Consider the following 17,868-nt stretch of genomic DNA (forward strand, 5'->3'; position numbering starts at 1 on the left):
TGTGCTCTCCACTAGCTCCTAAAGTCTTCAAGGGCAAAGACCATCTTGTCTCTGTGCCCAACACCAAGTAGAGTGTCCAATATGTAGCAGATTAGAAAAATATGTTGAAGATCTCTCAGTATCCTTACAACTGCATATAAATCTAGAGTTATCTCAGATGTGTTAAAAAAAGATTGACTACTTTGGGGGCACCTGGGAGGGGCCCATTTGGTTAAGCATCTGCCTTCAGTTAGGTCATGATCTGGGGGGCCTGGGATCAAGCCCTTCATTGGGCTCCCTGCTCAGCGGGGAGCCTGCTTCTCCCTCTTCCTCTGACGCTCCCCACTGCTCTGGCTCTGTCTGTCCTCGCTCTCTGAAATTAAAAAAAAAAATCTTAAAAAAAAAAAAAAAGATTTACTACTTTGCACTGACATACCCCAAGCCCCCCTTTGAAGGGAAAGAAAACTGGGCTTTCAGGAACAGTGGCTGGGAGTCCTGCCTGCTTTTCTTTGGTGACAGAGATTGACAGGCAGTGTGGTACAGCGCAAGGAACGTTAAAACAGAGACCAGATTTTGCATTCTGGTTCAAAGCTTTGCAAAAATTACTTCAACCTTTTTCATCTCAATTTCCTCATCTGTACAATGGGTGGTGGAGGATTTCATTTTAATATAAAAAGAGAACACCTCTCTACCTTATTTTCAGTTGGCCTGCTTATGCCAAATGCTAGCACATACTTTTCATCAAAAGATAGCCATCTCTCCCTCGCCCAGCTACCTCTTACCCGATTCCTGAGTATATACCTCCAACACACTAACATATTCATTTTTAGCCCCTGGAGAGTTTCTCAGCCGAGAAATAGGTCATATCCACAGTCCACCATGAAAATAAATTCCTTTATGTTAGGAGAGAGCTGACTATTAGAACTTCATACATTGATAGAAATATTTGTATGGTTCAAAACACCACTAGGGCCACTGAGAGAAAAATTAGATTTTTTTTTTGAACAAATGTGTGGTTTATTAAGTTCTAAGGTGAACATCCTTGCAACCACAACCAGGTTAGTAAATACAATTCTGTCAGATAACCCAAAAACTCTTCTTGTTCCTTATCTGCTTCCCTCCCCACAAAAGTAAACATTATCCTGACTTTTTAAGTACTTACTTCTTTATAGTTTTATCACTCAAGTACATGTGCATTTTTGGATTTTATTTTTTTAATTTATTTTTATAATAATTTTTTATTATGTTAGTCACCATACAGTATATCCTTAGTTTTTGATGTAATGTTCCATGATTCATTATTTGCGTATAACACCCAGTGCTCCATGCAATACATGGCCTCCTTACTACCCATCACCAGCCTATCTCAATCCCCAACCCCCTCCCCTCTGAAGCCCTCAGTTTGTTTGAGTCCACAATCTCTCATGGTTCAGGAAAAATAGATTTAAAATATTTTTTTAAATTAAAAAAATTTAAAATAAAATTTTATTTAATCTTAATTTATATTTAATAGTCACGTATGGCTAGGGGCTACCATGTTGGACAGAACAGTATTAAGATACCTGTGCCTGGATTTTCTTTTAAATACGCACTGGCCCCAGGAGCAATGAACTTTTAAGACATAAACTCCTTAGTCAAATGAGTTTGCCAACATAAACTGGCCTACTACTTTTAAGACTAAAAGGGAGTGAGACTGGGGAATTGGGGTAGAACAGTGAATGGAACACTGGGACTGAGAAGTCTGAATAGGTGTGGGGTAGGCTTGGGGTGGGGCATTTCAGAACAGATAGATTGGGATGGCTCAGGAAGAGCCTAGAATTAAAAGGGAAAAACTCAGGTAAGTGGTAAGAGCAAGGTTGCTGAATACAGTCACTTTTACGAATTTACCCAGACCTAGTACTGAGAAAGGCAAGACGGGGAGAGGGAGTTGGGGGAGGGGGAGAGAGAGAGAGAGAGAAGTTTAGTATTCACTTGGGAAGCTGCATTTCCTTTAAGGTCTTCGAAGTCCTTGTTGATAAAGGTAAATGACCAAGGTCTAATTGTAAAGTGGGAAGTTGAGATGAGGATCTGGGTGATTAATACCTAAGCCAAAACAAATTATAAGAAAACCCCAACAGTCTCCCCAGCCCCCAGTAAAGGAAAAAGAGGAGCTTTTTGAGGGGAAAGCTTTTGTTAAGCCTGGTGAATTTCTTCTGATAATTGAATTACTGAAGGATTTGTTCACCTCCTTTAAATTGGCCGGTCTCGTCCCGGGTAAAATGTGTAATGGATGGAAACTATCGATTGCAGAGTGTCTCAGTCGATTGAAGTCCTCTTTGACCCACTGAAGGTTTTCTGTGGGTTTGGAAAAAGAAAGGGTGAGGGATGGGGAGAAGGGAGGCTGTGAGGAGACACTCTTGTGGTCAGTGTCCTGTAATCAGGCTTAATCCGGGGGGGGTGCACCCCCTTCTGCGAGCACATCCATCTTCTTTAATTCCCTCTTTTAAAGATGAAGCATCTGGGGCTCGTCTGCTGGCCACCTGGCCAGCTTCCTCTCCTCTGTGCTGCGGTGGCAGAATGTGCAGCCCCCAATGGGGTGTCCTTTACTTAGAAAAACTTTTCTGATCTTCGTTTATGATTCGCCCTAAAGATTCATGGTTCTTTTCTGTTCTTTTTGCCCCTTACTGATCTTGCCACCTCTTCCGTTCTGGAAGTGGATGCAAGCCAATTCAACGTAAAGTGTAAATATATTGTGTATAAGGCCCTCCGTGACCTCCAAGCTGGGAGGGACGCAGTGGTTGTCTGTTCCCACTGCTCACTTCAGAGATAGGAAACTGAGGTGTCTGATTCATCAGTACCTGACTCTAGAACCCTGTTCTAATTCCCCCTAACTTGACATTGTTTCAGTGTCTTTTCTAGCCTTTCACCTTGAAGTTGGGTCCATGTGGAACAGGCAAGTTGTACGTCTGGAAGGTGTGCTTTTGTGTCATTTAGATATCCTAGCTTGACATTTAATGAAGAGCTAAGATCCGTTACACAGACTAATGGCCTTCACTGGTCTAATTCCACAGCAAATGTCTCAGGCCTCCATTTTGTGTTGAGTAGGTAGTCACAGTTGTATTTCGCATAACTTCCAGAAACAACATCTTCTCTTCTGCCCAAACCAGAACTCTGACTATTCTCTATGGTAGAGTAGACCCAGTTCATTTTTAAAAAGTGGAGCCTTGTATAATTTGACACCGCTTTGCATCTCTCTTCCATTGGTTTCCAGGGTTCTCTCCTGGCCTCTGCCTCTGGGTGTCTGTTTCTGCTCTGTACTCTGAGAAGAGAGATTGCTCTCTGACCAAATCTCCTGGAGAGCAGAAATGAGGCTCGTGAGCACTGAACTGGTTACATAGGGAAAGCATTTGCAGAAAATGCTCATACCCAAAAGTTTTTTGTTTTGTTTTGGTTTTTTTTTTTTTAACCTTAAAATTTGCACTCAAGAACTCTGCCAAGGGAGGGAAATATTCCAGAGAATATGGCACATCTGCTCTGATGCTGATATTACTGTGATGACTCGGGGCTCCCTGGAGTAGGGGGCAATGAGAGCCAGGTGATGTTCCTGAGGAGATTTGCCAATTTGAAAAGTGGCATCTGTGAAAAGCTAGTAAGAATACAAAGAACGAGCTTGAACAGATGGTATGTGAAGAATGCTGGAATAGAACAGTTCTCTGGAAACCTTTAAGGATTAATAAATATGGCAAGGGGAAGGGATTATACATGATTAATAATGACTCAATGATATTATTAAAATTGCCTATGTAGTTTAACTCCAAAAACTGGTTGGTTGGTTGGTTGTTTCTGTTTTTTTGGTATAGGGCGGTAGTTACCAGTCACGGCAAAATTACACAGAGAAATACTTTCCACGCAGCTTTCAAAATATCATGACCCTGCACTGCAAAGGTTATTCATAAATTCAGAACAGAAGAGTTAGACTTTAGGTGATGGATGGGTGTATGGGAAGTTACACTCCCTGGAAAACATAAATAATAGATTTAAAAGATATATTTGTGGCTGTATTGTTCTTATGTTGATGTAGATTAAACTCCAAAGCCGTGCAACTGACTTTAGAGAACTCCATGAGGAAAATCCACGCTCTGGACGAAAGATCAGTTTGGAACTTGAGTAGCAAGGCATTGCCACAAAGAGTTATAGAATAGATAAAAATTATTTTAATTGCCATAGCAACTGCTTGTTGGTAATCTTGTGTGTGGTGCTGCTGAAAGACTTGTGATGAACAGTAGCTTATTCTTTCAAGAAAGATAATGATTTTCCTTACCCCCATAATTTCACTCTTGATTTGTTCTAAAATTAATTTAGCAAAAGTCAATTTTAGCTTCTGTTCTATAAAAACATCACAAACTATGACTAAGTGAAATCATTTTAAAGGGGCTATATTGCTTTCATCTTTAATAATTATGTTCAGCTGCATGTAACTGAAAGATTGCTAACTAAGGACTTTATACGTGTAGGGATTACTTTCCTCCTGTGACAAGATGCCCAAAGATTGGCAGTCCAGGGCTGATGGAGGCTAAAGGTGTCACCAAGGATTAAAGCTCCTCCTGATTATTTGTAAACTTCAGAAAGGGGCATCATTTGGTCCTAAATACAGATTTGTTTCCTCGTTCGTTTTTCCTGGATGAGTAAATTCTGCTCTGATCTCTATATCCAATGTCCCTGTTCCAACATGAACATTTGTTCCAAACCATTGGTCATGATCCTGATATCTGGAGTTATTCAGAACAATCTATCTTTTGAATTTTATTGTTTTAAAAAAGATACCAGATCATATAAAACAACAAGAACAACAACAGAGAAATGTACACAGAAGGAAATAAGACGCATCTCATATCTTATTACCCCAAGTAACTACTATTAACATCATGATGAACATCCATCCAGGAATTGTTATATTTCTGTATAGTATATATGTACATACACGCTGTACGTGTACATATATATCTCCATACATATGAAATATACATATTGTGTAATTTCACACTCCTATTTTTATAAATAATTTTACATATATGAAATGGTGATAAGCATAACATTCTATAACCTTTATTCACTTAATGATATAGTAATTTTTCCATATGTAAATCTGTTTCTATATTTACATCATCATTTTAATGGCTGCTGGGGTTCTCTTGTTCATCTGTATCCTGCTCGTTGTGTAACAAAATATTAATAGAGTTTGAGCACCATCACAGTGCCTAGTTTTTTCTCAAGTCTGATGCTTCTAGTCATGTGTACTGTTGTGCTAGGTAATCTAAGTACTGGATTCGACTACACTGAGGAGTATAGTCTAAGCCTCCAGACTGTAATCTGAAAGGCAGGGTGGAATATTGAGGAAGTCAAGAGAACTGAGTTCTAATACCAGCTTGATAACTTACTAGCTGTGTAAACTTTAATAAATCACATCTCCTGTCTGGACCTCAGTGTCCACATTTATCAACCAATGGCGTGAGTATAGTCACATTAAAGTTGTGTCTCCTACCGGCCCTCATGTTTTATTATTTTACAGAGACGAGTCTTTCATTACTATTAAATCACTATCAGCTCCGGGAGAATAAGGGGACTAGATCTGGATTATTACTCATGTGTAGCCAAGTATGGCACTGAGTAAGTGCCCAATAAGAGTTTTCTGAGTGACTGTAAGTGCCAGGGTACCTGCAATCTGAGGTATTCTTCAACTATACCAGGCCGTTCCCTTCCCTGTCTTGTTTGAAGCTGAATATAAATGTAGAGCAATTGTCTAGAATAGTTATTCTTTCCATTTGGAGCTATCTTGTTTTATTTTTATTTTTTTTATTTTTTTTTTAAAGAGTTTATTTATTTATTTGACAGAGATAGAGACAGCCAGCGAGAGAGGGAACACAAGCAGGGGGAGTGGGAGAGGAAGAAGCAGGCCCATAGTGGAGGAGCCTGATGTGGGGCTCGATCCCATAACGCCGGGATCACGCCCTGAGCCGAAGGCAGACGCTTTAACCGCTGTGCCACCCAGGCGCCCCTACCTTGTTTTATGACTCTTGGTAAGACTTAATAGATTTATTTACAAAAATTGTAAGCCTACCTTGTTCATTTTCTCCTGAAATGCTTTATTCACTTTATTGGCCTTTTCAGTGTAGCTCCTATATTTCCATTTCTAGGTACTCATTGCTAGTGCAGAAAAAGGTTCTTGATCTTTGTATATTTATCTTGTATTGAGCCATCTTACCAAATTATCTTATGAATTCTATTTTTTTTTAAAAAATAGAGTTTCTAGGGTTTCTGGAAACAAAATCATATCAATAAACCAAGAGAGTTATCTCTGCATTTCAACATGTATGCAGATTATATTCTTTGAATTTGCTCATAGCTCCAAGACAATATTGAATAGCTAAGGACAAAAGAATATGAATAGAAAATTTATGAAGTAGTCTACGAAATACCCAATGAATATATGCTACAGATACTTCAGTTGAACCAGGCACATGAAAAGGAGGCCAACTTCCACCCTTGTATGAGAGAACGTACTATAATAAAAACAAATGAAAAAGTATTCAGTTTTACTGTTACTCATATATCAAAGTGACAAAAAATAAAAATATAGCATTTATTGCTGGTGAGATGAGCCCTTTGAATTTCTAACTTGCTAGCAGTAGAAATAGTCTCTATCAATACGTACTAAAATTCAATGTTCATGTGTATGTTGATATAGCAGTCTTACTTTAGAGAATTGAGAAATACTTTATATTCAGGATACTAATATTTTGTTGGTTATCTTAAAAATATTTTTCCTATTTGTGTCTTGTCTTTTTCACTTTATGACTGTTTTTTGGTGCTCAACTTTATTCATTTTAATGTAGTTAAATACATAAAAAATTTTAGCTATCATTTTTATATCTGCTTCTGTAGTCCTTTCATACCATAAGGTCACAAAGACATACCTTCACATTTTCTTTTGTTACTGTCAGAGATTTGCCTTTTACAGCTAAGTTTGAAATTTACCTGGAATCCATTTATTTGGAGATAGGTCCTGAAATAGGGATACAAGGTCACTTTCCCTCCATGGATGATAGTTGTAGCATTCTTTATTAGATAATATACTCTTCCCCAAGTGATATGCAAAGTTTTTTTCTGGCACGTATCAAGTTTCTGTATTTGTATCTATCTTGGGGCTCTCTTTTATGTCTCCTGCTCAGTTTGTCTATTTCTGAGACAATCCCATAATGTTTTAAACTACTGATATCAAGCTTTATAAAACATTTCTATATATGTGGGTCATGTTACTCAATCTGTACTTTTTCAAGAGTGTGTTTGCTAATCTTGGGCCTTCGAATTTCCATATGAGTTCCTGAACCCACTTTTCAAGTTCAGAAAACTTGTTTTTAAAACTGTTCAGGGCTTGGATTAGAAATTAATTCATTTAACATGTCCATGTGACAGAATTGCTTTTGAGACTACCTAATATATGTCTCTGCGTTAATTTAGGTTTTTAAAAATGTCTTTCACCTCAGCATCACTTGTTATCAGGGAAATACTCAAAACGACATTGATATATCACCTCACACCCATCAGAATGGCTAAAATCAACAACACAAGAAACAGCAGGGGTTAGTGAGGATGTGGACAAAGGGATACCCTCTTAGACTGGTGGTGGGAATGCAGGCTGGTGCAGCCACTCAGGAAAACAGTATGGAGTTTCCTCAAAAAGTTAAATAGAGAACTACCATACAATCCAGCAATCGCACTACTAGGTATTTACTCAAATAGGACAAAAATAGTAATTCAAAGGGATACATGCACCTGGATGTTTATAACAGCATTATCTACAATAGCCAAATTAGAGAATCAGCCCATGTGTCCATTGACTGGTGAATGGATGAAGAAGATGTGGTGTGTACACACACACACACACACACACACACACACACACACACGAATATTACTCAGCCATAGAAAAGAATGAAATCTTGCCATTTGCAACAGGGTTGGAGCTAGAGAGTATTACACTAAGCAAAATAGGCAGAGAAAGACAAACACCATATGATTTCACTCATACGTGGAATTTAAGAAACAAAGGAGCAAGGGGGGGGGGGAAGAGAGAGGGAGAAGAACAAGAAACAGACTCTCGACTACAGAGAACAAACTGATGGTTACCAAGGGGGGAGGTGGGTGTAGATGAGATTAACTAGGTGATGGGGATTAGGTATACTTGTTGCGATGAGCACTGGGGGTCGAATCACTATATTGTACACCTCAAGCTAATATTACACAGTGTGTTAACTAACTGGAATTTAAGTAAAAACTTAAAAAATTGTCTTTCACTAAAGTTTTAAAAATTTCTCCTTAAGGTTTTGAACATCTTTCACTAGATGTACCCCTAAGTAACTTAAATTTTTCTGCTATCATGTACGATGTCCCTGGTGGCTTTAAAGTTTGTTCACACATTCTTTGAAATGCCTCCCTTTAAAAGGTGGAGCTTAACTGCCTCTTATGAGGTGTGAGATGGACTTAGAGACTTACTACTAAGGAGAAAATAAAGCAGGAGAAATTCGGAGACTAGACGATAAAGGCTTCCTCCTTGCTCTTTTTCAGATCATTCTCTGTGCAGGAAGGCGGCTGTCAGGTCATGAGAATATTCCTGCAGTCTTACAGAGAGGTCCAAACGTAGAGAACTGAGAGCTGGTTGAGGCCCGCAGCCATATGAGCAGGTCATCTTGGAAGGTCATCCTCCAGCTCCAGTCTAGGATTCAGATGACTGCAGCGCCCAGCCCCCACCATGAGGCTACAACCTCATTAGAGATCCTGAGCCAGAATCATGGAGCTGAGCCACTCCCACATTCCCAACCCTTGATACCATAAGAGGTAAGAGATAAAAGTTTATTGTTTTAAGCCACTAAGTTTTGGAATCATTCACTGTGGAATAATACATAATGAATACACCTTTTTAAAAACTTTATTTTCTGTTTGTGGAATGCACATGATGTTTTACATTATTCTTCTAGCCAGCAACCTCGCTAAGCTCTCTTACTAATTGCATTAATATTAAGTTTTCTGTAGATTTTCATGTGTAGACCATCATTTTTCATGAACTTAAGGCAGCTTGCTGCTTTCTTTCCATTCCTTCTTTATTTCTCCCCCTAATACCGATGGCTTGGTCTTCAGTATGATAGTGACTAGACACAATGATAATGGGTATCCTTGTCCTGTTACTGATTTTAGGGAGATTTTCTGATATTTTTCCATTGAAGAAAGGTGTCGTGTTCTGGAAGACTGATCTGAGGTTTCTGATAGAATATCCCTAGTAGATCAAAGAGTTCTTGCTCACCCTTAGTTGATTCCCTCAACACGCGTGTACATACGTACCTGTACTAGTCTGTGTGTAGTCACAGACACAGTTTACATGCCTGCGCAGAAATCATAAATCAGAAGGCACAAAGACACAAACACTGGAAATGCTGTCGGATATTGCCAAGTCACCTCCAAAAAATGCTGCATTGGTGTAAAACCCCATGAGTCGTTGATGTAAGTGGCTGCTTCTCCACGTGTCACCCACCCTTTTTCTCTCTGGTGGCAACCCCGCATTCTCTTCATAGTAACGATAAGAGCAGCCAGGTACATAGCAGTTACTGAGTTCCAGGCGCTAAGGCTTCATTTATCAGCTCATCTTATCCTCCCAACAACCCTTGGAAGTATGTACTCTGGTGAATTCCAGTTCACAGGAGAGCATCTGGGGCACAGAGGGCTTCAATAATGTGCCCAAAGTCACACCACTAGTAAGTGACGTAGGCAGGATTTGAACACAGACAATCGGCCCCAAAGGCCACGCTCTTAAATGTTACGCTCCACCGCCTTTTACAGCTGGCAGCTGCCGAGTGTTTGCCCTGTGGCCGGAGCTGCTAGAAGGCACATCACAGCCCCGTTCCCAGCGAGGACTGCTCTCAAGTATTCTGCATGTTGGAACACGTGACACACCTTTGCTGTTGAGTGAAAGTGTTGGCTTGATGGTGGCTTGACGGGGTAGTTGATCTTCCTATGCTCTTTCTTTTTTTTTTTTTAATGTTAAAATGAATTTTAATTATAAAAATTGTGTTCTGTAAATAGTTATATCAACCTGTCTGCACATAACTTGGTTCAGATCTGTATACAGATAGGATATTCACTGCCGTTATTTGAACCACTGAACAAAATCAGTCAGGTATTTGCTGCTAGCTTCAGGATTAACCCCAGCTTGCTTTAGGGCATTTAAATTATTACCATTCAAAGCCAGACAACATACCCGTATGCTCTGTATGTACACACACTACACTGTATGTACGTACCCTGTATGTATGCAGGGTAACGTCTTACTGATTTCATACTATGAGGGACGAGGTGGTTGATCTTCCTAGGCTCTTGGATGTTCCCAAGTGGGGGTCCCTCCAGGCCGTGAGGAGCTACCCCAGGACTGGAGCTAAATTGAGACCTTTCGCAGGATTTGGGAGAAGGCATGGGGTTGTAGTTAGAGTGCAGTAAGAACAGCATTCATATCCGTGTTGAACAAGAGACAGTCTGAAAAGGCGAGGGCTCGGGAACAAGGAGGACTTGGGTCTCATCTTCTGTTCCACTTACCACGTAGGGTCTATTCTGATCTTGGAGCCTTGGATCTTCTCATCTGTGAAACAGGGACAGTGACAGCCGCTTTGTGTGGTGGTGCTAGAGTCAAGAAGGATGGTGTGTATAGAGTGGCTCGCTGGTACGTGGCACGGGGAACGCCCTCTGCAAGTGTGAAGTCCCTTCCTCCTCCCCAAAGGCAGCTGCGTGTCAGGGTCACAGATCTCCACACGTGAGAGTATAAAACTAGCCCCGAACTAAAACCGAAAACCTAGTGAGATTTCGGGTACAACAGGGATGTGATCGCGTGTGAGCAGATATTTCCACTGGCATGAAAGAGGCACATGAAAACGTACAGCGAGCCAGGTACAACTCAAAATACATGACATCTAATTTTTAAAATCCTCCACAAACTCCATAGGTTTCGTATGACTATTGTGCCCATTGTGTGGACAAAGAACCTGAGGCAGGAAGAAGTCCAGTAACGTGCCCTTGGTTGCGCAGCTAGTAAACAGCAGAGCTGGGATTCACACTCGGGCCACCCGCTTGCAGAGTCTCGGTCCTCACGTTGTTCCAGCTCTGTGACAGCTCAGCAGAGAAATTCCTGACAAATGTTTTATTGAGAGAAGATCAACTAGCAAATTCTCACCTTCGGTTCCTGCTTGGCCGCGCGTTTCCAAAGCTGAGTTTGTGTTTCAGTGCTGACGCCTGCCTGGGTTGTAGCTTAAACTCAAGTTAGTTTGAACCTCTGCTATTCTGTTGGTTGCACAGAGGGTCAGCCATCCATCCGTCCCGTCATTTATTCATTCAACAATACTTGCTAGGCCTAGAAAATTGAGACCAATGCATGACAAGACTTGAAATCAAAAGACCTAGCTCCAAATCCTGATTTTCCATTTCCTAGCTGTGCGACCTTGAGTAGGCTCGTCTGAGCCTCAGCCTCTGTAGGCTAAATGTAGGGAGTAATACCTCCTTCTCCGGGGTATTCTGATCATTAGGCAAGATAGTGTTGAAAGGGAAAGTGATTGGGAAACTGGAAAGTGCTATGCAAATATTATTTGATGTAACTCTCCCACAAAGAGGAGCCAGCCAGAAGCCTTTGCTTACTTAAGCAAAAACCTAGCTTTGGGAATAGGAAGTGTATTAAGTGGCTCACTGTCCTCCTTTTACTGCTGATCTTAGCCAGGGTCTGAGCTTTAGCTGTGACACCTGCTTGTGAATAGAGAGAAGCTCTTTGGAAAGCTGGCACAGGGATCCCACTCTCCCTTCGTATAAGTGTCTCCATGGGAATGTGATAGGTTTGTCTGTCTCCTTTGTGGTCCGGAATACAAAATGAGATATTATGCTACAAAATTATTGGCATTTCCTTACACAGAAAAGATGTTTAAAAATAAACAAGTGGCTCATGGGACTTGGTGCAGAGGTGAATTGTACTAAGGAGCTCAGGCTGTCACGCTGCGGAAGATGTCTTCAGACCTCCCAGAAGCATTTCATACAGCAAGGAAGTGTGATGTAAATTGCAGAGGACTTCTTTTTTTTTTTTTCCCCATCCAGAAAGTGGCCTTGTATGCCAGTGTCCGTTAAAACAGCTGGTTCCTGGAATGACTGGCTTCCTTAGAATCAACTAATAATATATAAGTAAAAGCCAAATAAATATCAGTTCCTAGGCGTGCTCTGCAGGGATGCTTATTCTTTAGATCTGACACCAGACCTGAGAATCTGCATTTTTAAAATCTCTGGGAAAGGTACTCTTTCACAGCTAGATACGGGCACCACGGCTCAGAGATTCAGATGCATATGGCAGACGGCAGTGGGACTGATGAGTTTCGGGGACTAAGCTGGTTTTTGGAACGCCTCTGCCCCAGATCCTGTTCACTCCCATTATCTATGACCTCTTTGTCCGTGAAAAACTGTTTTGGGGATAGTTTTCTGGACAATGGCAGCATGCCAGTTTTAAGTCACTTGAGTTGCTTTATCAGCTATTTCATAAGAATATGGGTGAATGACTTCAGGAATTTATTTGCATTATCCTTTCAACCCACATCCCCCAGCCACAGTCCTGTGATCAACGTTCAGTAACACTGTTTTGTGATAAAATCTCAATGCTCAGTCCTCCCCTTCTCTGCTTTTCTCATGCTATGAGTGGCAGGTGCTGCCAGGTTGGTGTGTCCGAGGAGGACTCCCTGCCCAGTTCCAGGACAGAGAGAGTAGACAACAACACGTCCAAAGCGTTCTATTTTCAAGAACTTTGGAGGCGGGGGGGACATAAGGAATGTTGTTGCGAAGTCTTGGAAGTCACTGTTTGTGAAGCAGCTGGTGAGAGACGGATGGGCCAAACAGGCATGCCTGTGACTTAGGGTTGCAAGTAGGTTTGTCCGCCGTTTTGCTGTCGTGCCTACACACCACAAAGGGTGCGTCTGTCCTCCTATCTCGACAAATGACCTTGCGATCGATCAAACCTGTCAATTTGAATTCCGGTTTCCAACACTGTGTGACTAAGTCGAGGTTGCTTAACCTTTCCCTTTTTTTGTTTCCTTATCTGATAAAAAGAGTTAACATTGCCCAAATTGCATGGTGGTTTTGATGTTGAGATAAGGTGAGGCCTGTGAATGTCCAGTGTATTATAAAAGCTAGTTTCTGTCCAATCTGGAGCCCACTTCCGCCTGCTCAGTTTGTTCTGGATTGTGAAGTGGGGGCTGCTGCAAGGTGAGCCCATCCTGATGGGAAACTCTTGTTAGGCTGAGCCGGTGTGCATCAGTGTCCCTTTGTAGAAGGGGTGTGGGGTACGTATCGGTGCACGTAGCTGCGTAAAGTACTATGTGACCACACAGGAAGCAGCAGGTTGGGAATTGGAAGAAAAGAAGAGGCAACAAAGGAGGTTGTTGAAATGTGCTTGTTGAGACAGCTATGAATCCAAGAGGGTGTTCGGGTGGTACCTCTACTGGTCCGCCCCAGGATAGATTGAATCCCGACTAGTCAGCTCTAAGAAGCTCTCATTATATAGTCGGTATCATGATATCATCATGAGTGAGTTCCTACTAGCCACGTGTCCTGTAGGCAGGGATCCGTGGATCATACATTTTGGACTAAGCAGACACAGACCAGTCCTGTTTTAGGAGGTTGAAAATAAACGGCTAACATTTTGCCATATTGAGGAAAACAATCTGGATGAGGGATGAAAATCACTGGGCTTCAGATTTGACTTTCTTGCCTTGGAAGAGGGTCCTCAGGATAAGACTAGGTACCTGACCAAGAAGGAGCACCCAGACTGTGAGTTTTGCTCACAGTCTGGGGACTTAGACTTAGACTTAGTCTTAAGTGCTTAGACTCAGGCTCAGTGCTCCTTGAAAAGGATGAGACCGTAGCAGAGACGGCTGAGGTCTCCTACTTGCCAAAATACTTTCTAAAGTCCTTCTCATGCCTCCCAACAACCCTAGGAGAGGGGTTAGAAATCCCCACTGGACCATGGAAGAAAGAAGACACAGGAGCCGTTAGGGGGCAGGGCCAGGAATAGACACTTGACTACTGGACCCTGGGACCAGGCTTTTCTACCAGGCTGTGAGATGGTCCTGTAAGGAATAGGGGTGAGATTTTGCTATATTGCGATGGCATAGAGGCTGGGGGATCCAGAAATTCTACCCTCCTGATGAAGTAGATGCATGGCCCTTGCAACAAAGAACAATGACTAAGGAAAATTAGCATTTTATTGACTGATTGTTGATTGGGTTTTTCCTCCAAATTCCAATACTGGAAACTTGGTAAGAGGGATGGGAGCATGCATCCTAAGCTCAAAGCCCGAGAATCCTCTATCTTGCCTTTTTGTGCAAATCTGAACATTGTGGATCATACTAGACTGTCTGGTATTGTGGAAAAGCAGGAGAGAGGCAGGCGGAAAGGGAGAGAAACATGGAGAGTTGCAGGGAGACTGAAAACAAGGGGTCAGGCCTGTCCTTCCTAAAGGTCCACCTACTACTTCTGATGCTTGGGTGGAAGGGAGGGAGAATGAGACTGAGCAGTCTGACCAGAGCTCTCCCCATGATGAGGTGGGTCTTGGCTCTTGAACATGGAATAGACAGACGAGAGAGACACACATTCAGAACCTAATCTTTGTACACACCCACTAGCAAATATGGCCTGATAAATATTCTGGAGTCAGTCCAACTCAGAGCAACTCTTCCTCCTTTGGGAGAAATTGAGGGGCATTGGGAGAAGAGGAAGCCAAGCCTTGGAACCAAATTCTTGTAGTGTCTTCCAAACACCAGGCCACATGTGCTGGGTCCTAGAGCATGAAGTGAATGGGGGTTGGTGGCAGCCAATGATACTGAAGAGGGCATTAGAACCAGGTGTGGATGCCTATTTGATCATGTTCCAAAGCTTGGACTGTATCATACAGGTGAGTACTACCAGTGTTGTGTATGGAGATGCAAATTCTCTGGTCTCAGCCACATTATCAAATCAGAATCTCAGGGGTGGGGCCCAGGAATCTGTGTTTTAATACGCTGCCGGTGACTCTTTGGTTGGCTACAGTATGAGACCTATTGGAGTAGCTCATGAGACGGGGATTGGAGGGTTTCAGGGAGGGATGGGACGGCCCGTATCCCCTTCATCTGACGCCCTCTACCCTTCCACTCACGAGCAGCCGCGCTGTAACTACCTGACCGGGCCTGTCTGACCGTAGCTGCCTGGCCCATGCACACACTCGGCACAAGCAATCACACAGTCTCACCCACATCCCCTAAATTGCAGGAAGTCCACTCTCTGTCTCTCTCCAGGAGTTCTGCCATCTTCCGCTTCGCTGTCCAGGCACTTCTAGGTGTTTACCAGTGTCCACAAAGGCAGCCTGCTTGCTCCTGTCTTGCAGCATGGGGGCTCACTGTTTGCCTCCTCATCTGGCAGACTCTCCCTGCTCACGGCCAGTCTTGTCCTCAGTAATGCGGCTGGGTGGGGCCCTGGTGCAGGCATCCTGCCCAGACATCGTGGCTCTGCCTCATGCGAGGGACTGCAGTTTGTGCCATGCTCAGCCACGACGCCGCTCCCCCATGGCCAACCTGGACGGTCGCTGTTTCAGCCCTGGAGCCCCAACTGTCTCCAAAGGTCCTGCTCAGGATCGGACGTTTACTGCTTGGGGTCACGCTGCCTTTTTGATTTCTGCTTTCCTTTACCAGTCCTAGAAATTGCTCCCCTTCCTTCTCCTCCAGACGGTACGACTGAACTTCGCAGAACAGGAGACATGTCTTGAAGGAGAAAAAAATAATTCTACCGTATTATATGTCTTATACATTCCCCTACTTGGAGCTTAAGCCTGTTGGAGTGTCTGTCTGTCACCGGAGATTCAAAGACTCTCATCCAGGACAACTAGGTTTGCCATCGGGCGCTCCCTGCCAGGAGCGTAGACTATGGCGTAGGGTTCAAAGAGCGGATGCGCAATGACTTTCCCACGCAGGCGCGAGAGAGTAACCTGTGCGTGAGTAGTGCCCATAGAGACAGGTGGGCAGGTAGGTCTGTAACACATGCAGGTGTAAGAGCAGTGAACTAGCAGTTGTGGAGGGGATTGGGGTCTCTGGGATGCAAGAGGTTCCCCTGGACTGTCCAGGTGACTGGTGAAGCCTTTCTCTGGGATAGGGAACAGGTAGCCATCAAGTGACAATGACAGGGGGCGATGGTAACAGCAGGGTGTGGCAAAAGTAGTTTCCTCTTCACCTTCCCTCAGAACCAAGAGAGAAGTTTTAATCACGCTCGGTTTCCTCCACCCTTTCTCTCTGCGTGCGTATGTCCCTTCCCTCCAGGATTCCTCATTGCCCTCGTCTCTTCTTCTGTCACCGTACGTAACCGGATGGGAAATGAAATGACTGTGTACTTTTAGAAGTTGTAGGTTGGTGGCATAAAGTTTTATGCTCCTTGCTCTGACTTTAAAAGCAGTATAACTGAAATCACCTAATTATAATGCTCAGGCCTATAGAGACCGGGTGCAACCTTAAAAATGAAAGGTGGATCCAATTAATGCCTATTTCCATTTTTCAGATTTCAGTGCACATCCCCAACTGGGGATTAAGTAGCTTGTGCCCTGTGAATTGGCTTCTTGTACCTATTACTGTCATTTCCTTTATTATAGATGGTTCCCCAAACGCCCATTTCCATTGGTTCCAGTTGTTCGAGATAGTAAAACTGCACATAAAGCGGCAGCCTTTAAAAAACAGTCTCAATCTGGAATGAAATCAAGTGAACCACCCAGTTGTCTCATCAACAGCAAATATTGTTTACATCCCCTGCGGATTCAGAATCCCTGATACACGGAACCGCCTCCAAACAGGGCATTGGCTGCCTTTTATCGTTCCCTTGTGGTTTATCTATCCCACCTAATTTAGCTGGACAAACACTGATGAGGCCCCTGTTCAGTGCTGGCAATGTGCGGTCCACGGCTACTTCTAAGTACCAGACAAGCATCCCATTTAGGGCACACATTCCCCGACCCCTCGAGCTGTGCCTGGTGGGCCAAGCAAAGGGAAGGACACAGGTTTAACTTGGCAGTGTGCCACGTGGTGGGGCCCCACTGCCATGTTCTGAGGAAGGTGTTGCCGCTCCCACCGTTGGGGAAACCCAGGCTTGGGAAAGTTAAGTGAGTTACAGTACAACTAGTCATCACTATTTCTCTTCTTGACTTCTTTTTTAATGACGGAAAAATACACATAACCTTAAACTGTTTTAAGCACTTTTTTTTGTTTGTTTAAAGTAAGCTGTCTGCCCAGCCTGGGGCTTGAACTTATGATCTTGAGATCGATCATCGCATGCTCCACCCACTGAGCCAAGCCCCTGTTTCAAACACTTTTAAATGTGCAGTTCAGGGGCATGTAGCACATTCTCGCAACGTTGAGCAGCCATCCCCTTCATATGTTTCCAGAACTTGGTTGTCATCCCAAACCGAAGCCCTGGACCCGTCAAGCACTGGCTCCCAATTTCCCTTCCCCCGCCCTGGTAACTGTTAGTCTACTTTCTAATCATGATTGTTTCAAATGGTACTTAGCGGGCATGGGTGGGTGTGAGCAAGGGCTCTAACATCAGGGTCCTGGGTTCAAAACTGCACTTCTCTGGGGTTATGATTTATTTTTGTAAATTTAGTACCTTCGTTGAGGAAAAAAAGTTTTTTTTTCCTTGCCATTTCAAGCGAAGGAGGCAAGCTTTCAGTGGATTTTGAAAGAGCAGCTGGGTGACTTCATAGGCAGAAAACCGACAGTTGTCTGCTGTTGAGAACAGAGGAGGACCGTTCTGATAAGGACGCAAGGACGTATG

The 17,868-nt window shown here is 43.0% G+C and overlaps 1 long non-coding RNA gene across 1 annotated transcript in view; it reads left to right on the plus strand.

Moving 5' to 3' along the window:
* Positions 1–17,868, plus strand: part of LOC123776443 (uncharacterized) — a 258,350-nt gene that overhangs the window by 50,698 nt on the left and 189,784 nt on the right. Inside the window, exon 2 of the long non-coding RNA XR_015722903.1 lies at positions 8,584–8,853. This is a non-coding gene — a long non-coding RNA (uncharacterized LOC123776443). The remainder of the gene's footprint in view (positions 1–8,583; positions 8,854–17,868) is intronic.

This window comes from Ursus americanus, chromosome 34 (assembly GCF_024610735.1).
Source record: "Ursus americanus isolate L20-20 chromosome 34, mUrsAme1.1.p, whole genome shotgun sequence".
Classification (NCBI taxonomy): Eukaryota; Metazoa; Chordata; class Mammalia; order Carnivora; family Ursidae; genus Ursus; species Ursus americanus.